This window comes from Belonocnema kinseyi, chromosome 2 (genome assembly GCF_010883055.1).
Source record: "Belonocnema kinseyi isolate 2016_QV_RU_SX_M_011 chromosome 2, B_treatae_v1, whole genome shotgun sequence".
NCBI classification, from domain to species: Eukaryota; Metazoa; Arthropoda; class Insecta; order Hymenoptera; family Cynipidae; genus Belonocnema; species Belonocnema kinseyi.
Window position 1 is genome coordinate 150,350,994 of NC_046658.1, and position 10,053 is coordinate 150,361,046.

Genomic DNA, 10,053 nt, shown 5'->3' on the forward strand with positions numbered 1-10,053 from the left:
CTAAATGTCTAGAAAATTAGAACAAGTTACCTTCATGATTTTTTTGGATAAAAATAAAATTGTCAGAGTCATTGCATTTTTTAAAGGCTGTGTCGAGTCGTTTGGAAAAATTAGGAAATTTGGAAAAGGAGATGGACTAATACTGCCGAAAACACGGGAAGACTAGCGAAGCTTATGCAAAATATTGGACTAATCATCCTGAATTTCGGGATGCCGAGACAGATTGTTTTTAAAATCCAAAAAAATAAAATAAAAATTTTCAACTAAACAGCATACGATACAAAAAAAACTCAAAGGAAAAAGACTTTGCTTTTTAAAAGCCCTAAAAAATTATTTTTATTAAATTTCTAGGCGAAGGATACAAGCTATAAACAAAATAGATATACATTTCAGTCTCAAGAATGTTAAAATAGAGTAGCTCTGTACATTTATTTATTAATTTTAAAGGGATAACTTGTGAGTACACGATATATTGGCAGAAGTGATGCAACCTATTTACAAGTTTTAGAATAATAAAATTTAATCATACATAAGGATTAATTGGAAAACTGATGTTACAGCTTATGTGGATGCTTAAGTACAACAACATAAAATTGTTTTCATTACAAATTCATAAATCATTTTCGTTTTTGACTTTTTCCTATTTAAACCATGTCGCTCTGTAATGTATTTCTGTAAAATAAAAAGGAATCATAAATATTTAAGTAAGCGCGCACTAATAATTTCTTCCTTCTAGGATGGGCCCTTGCAAAAAAAATATTATAGGAAAACTAGTATACCTCTAAAATTATTTTCCTATAGCGAATTTCCTACCATCTTTGTGAGATTATAATGAAAAATTATTACCAAAAATCATTGTGTAATATGTTGTTATAAATAAAGATTGGATTAGATTTTGGTATATTCTTTTAGTATCTTAAATTGAAGAATCAATTCGTTAGTAATGTCCTTACATGCTTGTTTTATATGATAAAAAGGAATATTATTCGCCAAATAATGGACGTAAATTATATTTCGATGACAACAAAAAAGGAAAATTTGTTAACATTTTCGTACAGTTATTGAAATTCTTAAATTATTAATTAGATTTTTAAGTTCCTAGGGATTATCATCTGAAATATCTATTTCCAGAATATTTTAAAACATCGCTATTTTAAAGTTTGATTACACACATTGAGGACTATAAATTTAAGTTGGCGTATAAAATATATGTTGAAATTAAAAGATATTTTATTGCAGGGACAAAGTGGAAACTAATAACAGAAATAATAACAAAAATACATCAATTTAAAGCCAGGCTTTTTACGATTTTAGAAAAATGTGACAGATGATTTTTATAATTTCTTATAGAATCTATTACTTAAAATCCTAAATTATTAAGTAAGCAATTATCCCATGAAGAAAAGTAAGTTTAACAAACATTTGAAGAATTCTCACTTTTTTTCTTTCCTAAAGTACTTCTAACGTTCTTTTGACAATAAAGTTACTTTTTCGTATATAAATTAAAAATATAAAGACTTTGATAACATTAAAAAAACTATTAATTAAACTGATGAAAAGCTTTCAAATAATTGCATAAATATAATATTATTTAGGTATAAACATTAGGAAAAAGGCGACCACTGGATTAAACAAAAGAAAATGTAATGACAACTAATATGGAAGACTCGTGAAAATTAAAACAATTTGAGTTATTGACAAAAATGTAGGCGATCGCTTCTTGATCACGAAAAAATTATTTAACTATTAACCTTTTACAATTGATCTTTTAAAGACATGTGATTTAAAAAAAAAGTTAATACTCCTTTTCGAATGAAAAAAAAAATAATAATAAATAAATCAAACAGTTAAAGAATAGTTGAGTTTTTAATAATACTCGTAGAACGAAATTTGAAATAAAATACAGTGAAACTCTTCTATAGCGCCGATTTTGGGGGTGATTGTGGGTGGGAACTGACTAATTATAGCCCACTCCGCTTTTGTTTATTTACGCCTGAGTGCTCGCCGGAGTGACAAATGCAAACCCCATGATTGCCACGCAGCTCCTCTTATATCTACCTGCGGCGCGGCGTAAATTCTCGGAAGGGCTATAGAAGGGACGGCTATTCAAGGGTTTTACTGCTTTTAAGTTTTAAAGAAAATCATTAAATTTGTATGCAAATAAAGAAATTTTTAACTAAAAGAGTGATTCTTCATCAGAAATGATTGGTTTTTAACAGAGAACTTTAAATGCCAACCAAGCAATTGCATTTTCAATAAATAAAAAAAAATTCACGTAAACTATATTAGTTCATATTTAAACAAAGGAAAGATTTTCATTTAAATTTAAAACTGTTGAGGATTCTAATTATAAATAAGAAACATTGGAATTCACCTAAATTTTAAGCAAAAATAACAATTTTGAAGGAAAAAAGACGAATCGCTAGCAAAAGACTTTATCTTTAATTAAATATTCTAGTTATAAACTAGAAACAAGTAAGTTATACACAAAATAGTTGAATTTTCGGATGAGCAGAAGGATATGAATGTGGTACAAATTTCAACCAAGCAGGCGAATTTTCAATCACGAAAATTGATTTCTACTAAAGAGAAAAATAAAAAAAATAAATACATCAATTTGTTAAAAAATTGGCGAATAAATGTAACACACAGAATATTTTACAAGGAGTTCCTATTCTCATCTGAGATCATAACAACGGATCAGTGGAGATACAAAAATCTTCACTCATCGCCTGTTACGATTTTCGATAATAATACAGATTCCTTTGGAAATTGAAACGTATTAAAATCTTAACACCTTGCGAAAAACTGCATGCGTTTCTGAAAAAAAGATTATTTTTTATCTTTCTAGTTGCTTAGTAGTAAAAGAACCCGGCCGGCTATCCGTAGACCTGTGGTTGGATTCCTAGTAGAGCGAAGGAGAGAATCATTTTTCAGAAAAAATATTAATTAAAAATTTTTTTAATTCATATCTCTGTCTAGTCTTAAAACACGTTATAGGAATGTTGTTATTTCAGGAGGGCACTTAGATCGATAGCGTTGATTTTCATTTTCGCGGTTGTTGAAACATTTCTCCACTGATGGATTGTTACCATCTCCGATGATAATACTAATTATCTAACTGAAATATTTAAACTGAAGAGTCAAATTGATGGTTAAATAACAGTATAATTATATTTCACTTTTAATTTTTTTTCAGATAAAAGAAAATTCGTGGCAGTATCTTTTTGTTGCAGAAGGCAGAAATTCTAAGGGTAACTTTTGAAAACCTTATTTTTGGCTTCTAGGATTAATTAGATTAGGTTTCATTTTGTTTTCGTAGTATATCTCTATAGAGGAGGAAATAAAAAATTCTCATCATATACCTTTTCTGAATACTTTTTATTCCTTTCATATTTTATGAAGGCATAGAGTACTTTTTACAAGATACGCAGTCTGATCGCGCATTGTGCGCGCGGCTCGCAAGTTAAAAACACACCTAGGACGCGCCCCTGTTGGATCTGGCGCTTCGCACTTGATAATATATTTACTTCGCGCTACGCGCTCGGAATTTTAGGTCCCCCACTTTTTTTCGTAGAATTTTAAAAATTATTGGCGCGACCAGCGAAAACGGAAATTCATTTATTGTGAATTCTCTTTTGTTAAAGCTCCTTTGGATATAACGAACACATTCTCATGACGTGTCTCGTGTGAAAAAAAAGTAAAGAGCAAATTTTCAGATCTAATTTATTCTAATACAATTCTTCAAAAAATAGTTAAATCCCTAACTAAAACTAATAATTATTCTATGTAATATTATCAATCATTTGTAACAACAAAGAGATACCCAACAACGATAAATTTATACACCCAAAGGACAAATTTTCAAAATACCAAATAGTTCAATTTTCCAATAAAGATATCAATCTTTAACTCATAAATGAAGCTTTTAATTAAAAATATAATAGTTGATATTTCATTTAAATAAGAATTATTTTTCAAATCCCAAAATAACAAATAATGAAAAAAATTTCCTTGTTCCTATGTTAATTAGACAGAAAGAATCGAAATTTTTTTTTTCTTCTTATGAGGGAAGGTATCAATTTAACTTAAAATTTGACTTTGTTGGTTTTCAATAAATCTGCATAGCTTGAAACGCTTGAGTCTGTATCATGTTGGCACAAAGGCTTTTGAAAGACTAATTAGATGGGATTGAGATTTTTCTAATTCATTTGAGGCTCAAAAATAAAGCTAGAGTTCGTTAGCCAGCTACTTTTTTTAAAAAATCCCAAGAGCAAGATCATTTCTATAATTTAAAAAAAATGAAATAAAAATTGTAAGCCAAACAACTCACCATATGAAAAAACTCAATATAATAAAAAAGTGCTGTTTGAAAATTTTGCAAGATAATCATAACAAATTTGTTAATTTCCTTGATAAATCACATATGTATCACATAAAAAAAATAATTAGTAATAAAAATAGAAAATACCATTTTTACACCAACAACAGCTGCAAAAATAAAATAATGAAGTTTTTCACCCAAAACAGAAAATAAGATTTAAAATAAAAAAAAAATACATTTTTAGAAAAAGGATTATCAATTTAGTTTTGATTGAAATAAAATTCTACTGTGTACTTGATTTTGAAATATTAAAATTATCAGTTCTGAAATACGAGCTCCTTGATGTTAATATGTTCCTTAAAGCTAGACGAGCTTTAACAAAAGAGAATTCGCAATCGTCAAAATACAGTTTTCAATTGTTTGACTATTAATTTTAAAAGGTATGTGCACAAATAAGACCGAAGTACAAAGAAAGAGCGAAAAGCGAGAGATTCAACAGAATGCTTAGTTGAACATGATTTTTTTTGGCTAGGGATTCAACAAAAAATTATTACGTATCGTCTGCTAATTTGAACACTTATGAAAATCATCATTGACGATTCGAAGAAAGTACATATGATTGAATATCGATTGTCAAACTCATCCTCTGAAAACAGTTTTTTGGTAACGTGCCATTTTAAACTAATGACAAAATAATTTACGAATAAAAAATTATTAAATAACGTTGTTTACTTTTTAAAGTTCTACTTAATCTTTACCAAACAGCTTTTCGGTGAATGTTTGAGCATAATTAACTTCGCTATATCAATAAAATACACGTAACACAGAAAAGAATCTTTCATGAATTTTATCAGACCATCTATGCATTCTACATTCCAGAATATTCGAGATAGCAGACGATAAGAAATTATTTTATTGTGAAATATCCTAATCAAAATGTAAATAATTGACAAGGACAAGCTTGACGCATTTAATTTGAGAGAGAACGATGCCATTCTAGCATTTTCATGCTACTGCAGCAGTTAAATATTCTTTAGTGCAATTGTTAATAAAAATCTTCATTATTACCTTCTTTGGTTTCTATCTTCACAACAAGAGATGACGATTTTTTATACTTTCATTTTATGTCTGGCAATTGTCCTCAATTCTACTGGTAAATATAATAAAATAATATATCTATGATGTTGAATAATTTTTTTAAGCTTTATTCAAATAACTATTTTTGATAGATAATCTATACAATCATTCTTTAATTTAAATTTTTTTATCAATTTCAAAAACAAAAATGGTACATGTATTAAGACGTATTCTCGGTAGTCTAAAAGAAAGTACTTTGTAGGTAAAAAATTCATTACTTGGGTGAAAGTTAAACTATCTTGTTAAAAATTTTTTTTATTGATTGCAAATCTCACATTTTTCGAAATGCGTTTTTGTGGGTTTCCAGTGCATGGAAAAAACGAGAAAAGCTCTATTTCTTAAATCGGAAATTTGATTCAATTCGCATTGTATAATGTGCAATGTCTTTACATAATTGTTCTATGGGAGAAAAAGTAACTATTCAGAAAATAATGGAAGAAAATTGTATTCTCAGAAGAACTAAATAAGATTTTTTTTAACACTTTCATACAGTTATTAAAATTTCTAATCAAATGATCAATTATCAATTAGATTTATATATTGCCGGAAATACTATCCTGAAATAAATATTTCGAAAATATTTCTAAATATCGCTGTTCGCCTGAAAGCTGTTATAAAAGATATAAATTTAGAGTCAGATTTTTTAGGATTTTAGACAAAGATTTTAGATGAGTTGTAGAATCTCTTGTAAAATATATTGATTAAAGTGTTCAATCATTGAGCGTGAGACAAGAACTATATTCCATTGAGAAAAGAAAATTAATCTGAAATTCAAAAATATTTAAAAATTCCACTTATTTTTTCTCTTTCCTAAAATACTTTGTCCATTATTTTATGAATAAAATTACTTTTGTTTATATAGATTAAAAATATAAAGACGTTAATACCATTAAAAATGTTAACAGGTTAAATTAATAATAACTTTTTAATACCCTCAGAATTATTATACTTAGTAAGTATCAGATTATTTTCAAATAGACCGCAACCGAATTAAAGAAATTAAAATATGATAAGAAATAAAATACAACGTTTATAAAAATTAATAAATAATATGTTATTGTACAATATTCTGGCAATAGCTTCTTGATCATGAAGGAATTATTCAATAATTTGACTTTTTTTTAAATATCTTTTACAGACACGTAATTGAAAAAAAGGAAATACTTGTTCTGAAATGAAACTATTAACAAACAATAATAAATTTCAAGACAGTTAATAGAAAAATTTATTTCCAATAATATAATTAAATTTTCAACAATATATTTAAATTTCTAAGAAAATAATTTAATTTGTAACGAAATAATGAACTTTTCTTGTGTGCGAAAAATAACTAAAAATTAATGAATTTGAAACCAAATGGTTGAATTTTCTAGAAAAAGAATGCATTTTATAGTTTTTAAATATTTAATCAAACAGTTTTCTTTCTGAACACGAGGAATGATTTTACAACAAAAGAGACAGATTTAACACAAATTACATATGTTTTTAACCAAATTTCAGAATTTTCAAATAAATTTAACATACAGAATATTTTAAAAGGAATCTGTATTATCATCGGAGATGGTCACAACGAAATAGTGGAGACATCTTTCACTAACATCAAAAATGAAAATCATTAAATCTCCACTGATCGGTTGTTACCATCTCCGATGATAATCAAGATTCCTTGCGAAATTAAGCCGTATTAAAAAACGTAACATCTTGCAAAAAACTGCGGTTGTTTCTTAAAAAAGATCGTAATTTCGATCTCTCTAGTAGTTTAGTTTTAAAAACATCATTTTGTCTGAAAAGAAGTTAAAGAATTCATGTTATTTGATGTGTTAATTCAGATTGATAGTTTTGATATCCATTTTTGCGGTTGGTGAAAGATATATCTACTAATCAGTTCTTACCATCTACAATAATGCTACACATTCCTGATAACTATTTACTCATTCTTGAAATAAATATAATGCCGTTTTTCTTGTTGCAGAATTAAGTTCACAGTTTGACTGTTTGCCTAATGGCGAGCCTATTCCTGGTATTCCTCGATGCAGACCCTCATTTTTTTCTGATACCCATGTTCCAGAAAGAAATATTTCTCTTGCCAGAACTCATTCCTTAGAAAGGACTCTTCCACCTGCCGAGCCACATCTTCGTGTCAGGTCAAGGTCTCCGCGTGGCAGACAAGTTCCTAAACGCGTACTTGCATTTAAGCCTGAAGAACTTAGAACCATTCGACTTATTCCTTACGCAAACCCAAGACGGATATACGAACTTCGAAGATATACTTTTCCTCGAGATAAACCAATTCTATTGAAAACAGCGTTCTGTAGATTTAGGCCCATGCCAAACGAGGAACAAACTGTATTATCAATGACCAATGGTGACGTATGTGCTATATTCGACAGAGGAAACAGGAATGCTGTTTTCCGCGGAATATATTCAACTATCCTAGGTGTGGCAAAACGGGCAAAAATGAACATGTACAGCGGCGCCGTCCTACTTTTAACATCACAGGAAAGCAGGGAATGTTCAATAGGTAATGGAAACCCGATTGCAAAGAAGTATAAAATAATTCATGTGTAAATCTTAAAAAAATTTTAATTTTCTCATTTTCGGGTCTTGCGCGGCTATTATTCTCATCTTTAGATATTTGCCATTTTTTGTACTAATTTTTTGTTTAAAAACAAACTTGACCGTATCTTAATTTCTATTTAATAAACAATTCCATTTTTTCGCCAGTAAATACTTAGAAACTTTAATCTACCATTTTTTGTTTGGGACATACGGGAAAAAAATGCTTCTTCACCATTCTCTTAAAGTGCAATGGGATTATTAATATTATGAATTAATTTAATAAACAAATGTATACCTTAACCATTTCGATCTCTGAATACGTCGTTCACACAAGAAATTTTATCTCAAATTCGTCGGTGGTGAATAACATGTACGATTTGTTAATATTTAGTAATAATTTCTAATTGTTGAAATAAATTTAATTATGAAATACAAATGTTCTTCAATTTTTAAACCGTTTATTTTTTTTTATAACGAAATCAGTTTAAATTCCTTAAGTAAATTCTTACTTCACTCAACAAACATAATTGATTATTCTATAAAAATTTTAATATTGGAGTTCACAACATAACTATTTGTGAAGAAATGAAGGTTGTTTTTTATTACATAGTTCACTACTGATGACTCAGAAAATTATCTTATTCATTAGAAAACTTTGTCAGTGGACAATATTTCCTTCTGATTTAAAAAAGTTTTTCAAACCAATACTTATCTCGCTACTAGGCTCGCGATTTTGAGTAAGCTTAGGGCGCGCGGCTGTTGGTTCTCGCGCTGTGCGCTTGATAATATATTAGTTTAGCGCTTCGCGCTCGATCATGCATTTACCTCGTGCTACGCGCTTAGTCCTTGTATTTACCATACATTTGTGCGTCAGCCTTTCAAAATTAAAAGTCTAAGCATCGACAACTGTAATTTGGTGATTGTGAATTCTCTTTTGTTAAAGCTCCTTCAACTCTGACGAACACATTCTCATCACGTGTCTCATTCTTCGCACTTGATTTTGTCTCAAATGCCAACTTTTGTACATCATTTTCAAATATATTATATCAAACGTACATTATATTTCTTTATGTACCTCGGCATGAAGCTGCTTATTCAGATATTTATAAATAAAGTACAAATCTTATTTTTAATGATTACTCTAATATTTTTTTTTTATTTTGCATTAAATTTTATTCTTAGGCACCCTGGAAAATGTATACCTTTTTCATACATTTATAGTATTAACATTCATAATATTAATTAGTTTTGAAAAAAATTATTTTCATTGTCTTATTTTTATCATTAAAAAATGCGCATTCCATCAAAATAAAAATTATTAGTATACACTTTATTTCAACTTGTGTCGTTTTTTATATGTTGAAATTGCTTATATTCAATTTAAATTTTATTTAGGCGAAATATGTACTCAAATAAAATTTTATTGTGTATTGTGTCCTTTTTCCTTAAAGTTTATGTTTTTACTGTTAGCCTATTTTGTCTGTTGATTGTAGTACGTACCTTGTTTCTTTTCCCAACGAATCAATTTTTTTTTAAATTTTATTTTTTACGACTCAAAACAAAAACTAAATATCCTATTGAAAATTCATTTCACACAAATTTGTAGATCCTTACGGTGCGCGCAATTTTAGTTAGCTCATTTTTTCGTATCTTACATATTTTGAACGCAAAATTGGAATTTTCGATTTTTCATTAATTTTTGTATGATCAAAATTTGAATTTTCAACTTTTCTACAAAACTAGAAAAGTTTTTAAGATAGACTTGCAGGGTTTTGAAAAATTACCATTTTTTCATTCTATGATAACTATAGGAAGTGACATAGGACCGAGCGCGCAGTGCGAGAGCCATCAGACGCGCACCCTAAGTGCGCTCAAACTTTCGAGCTAAACTCTTTTAACAAAAGAGAATTCACAATCATAAAATTAAACTATGGATGTTTCGAGTCTTAATTTGAAAAGGTTTGCGTAAGAATGTGCGAAAAATATGAAGAACAAGTGATTAGCGTGAGGTAAATATATAATCGAGCGGGAAG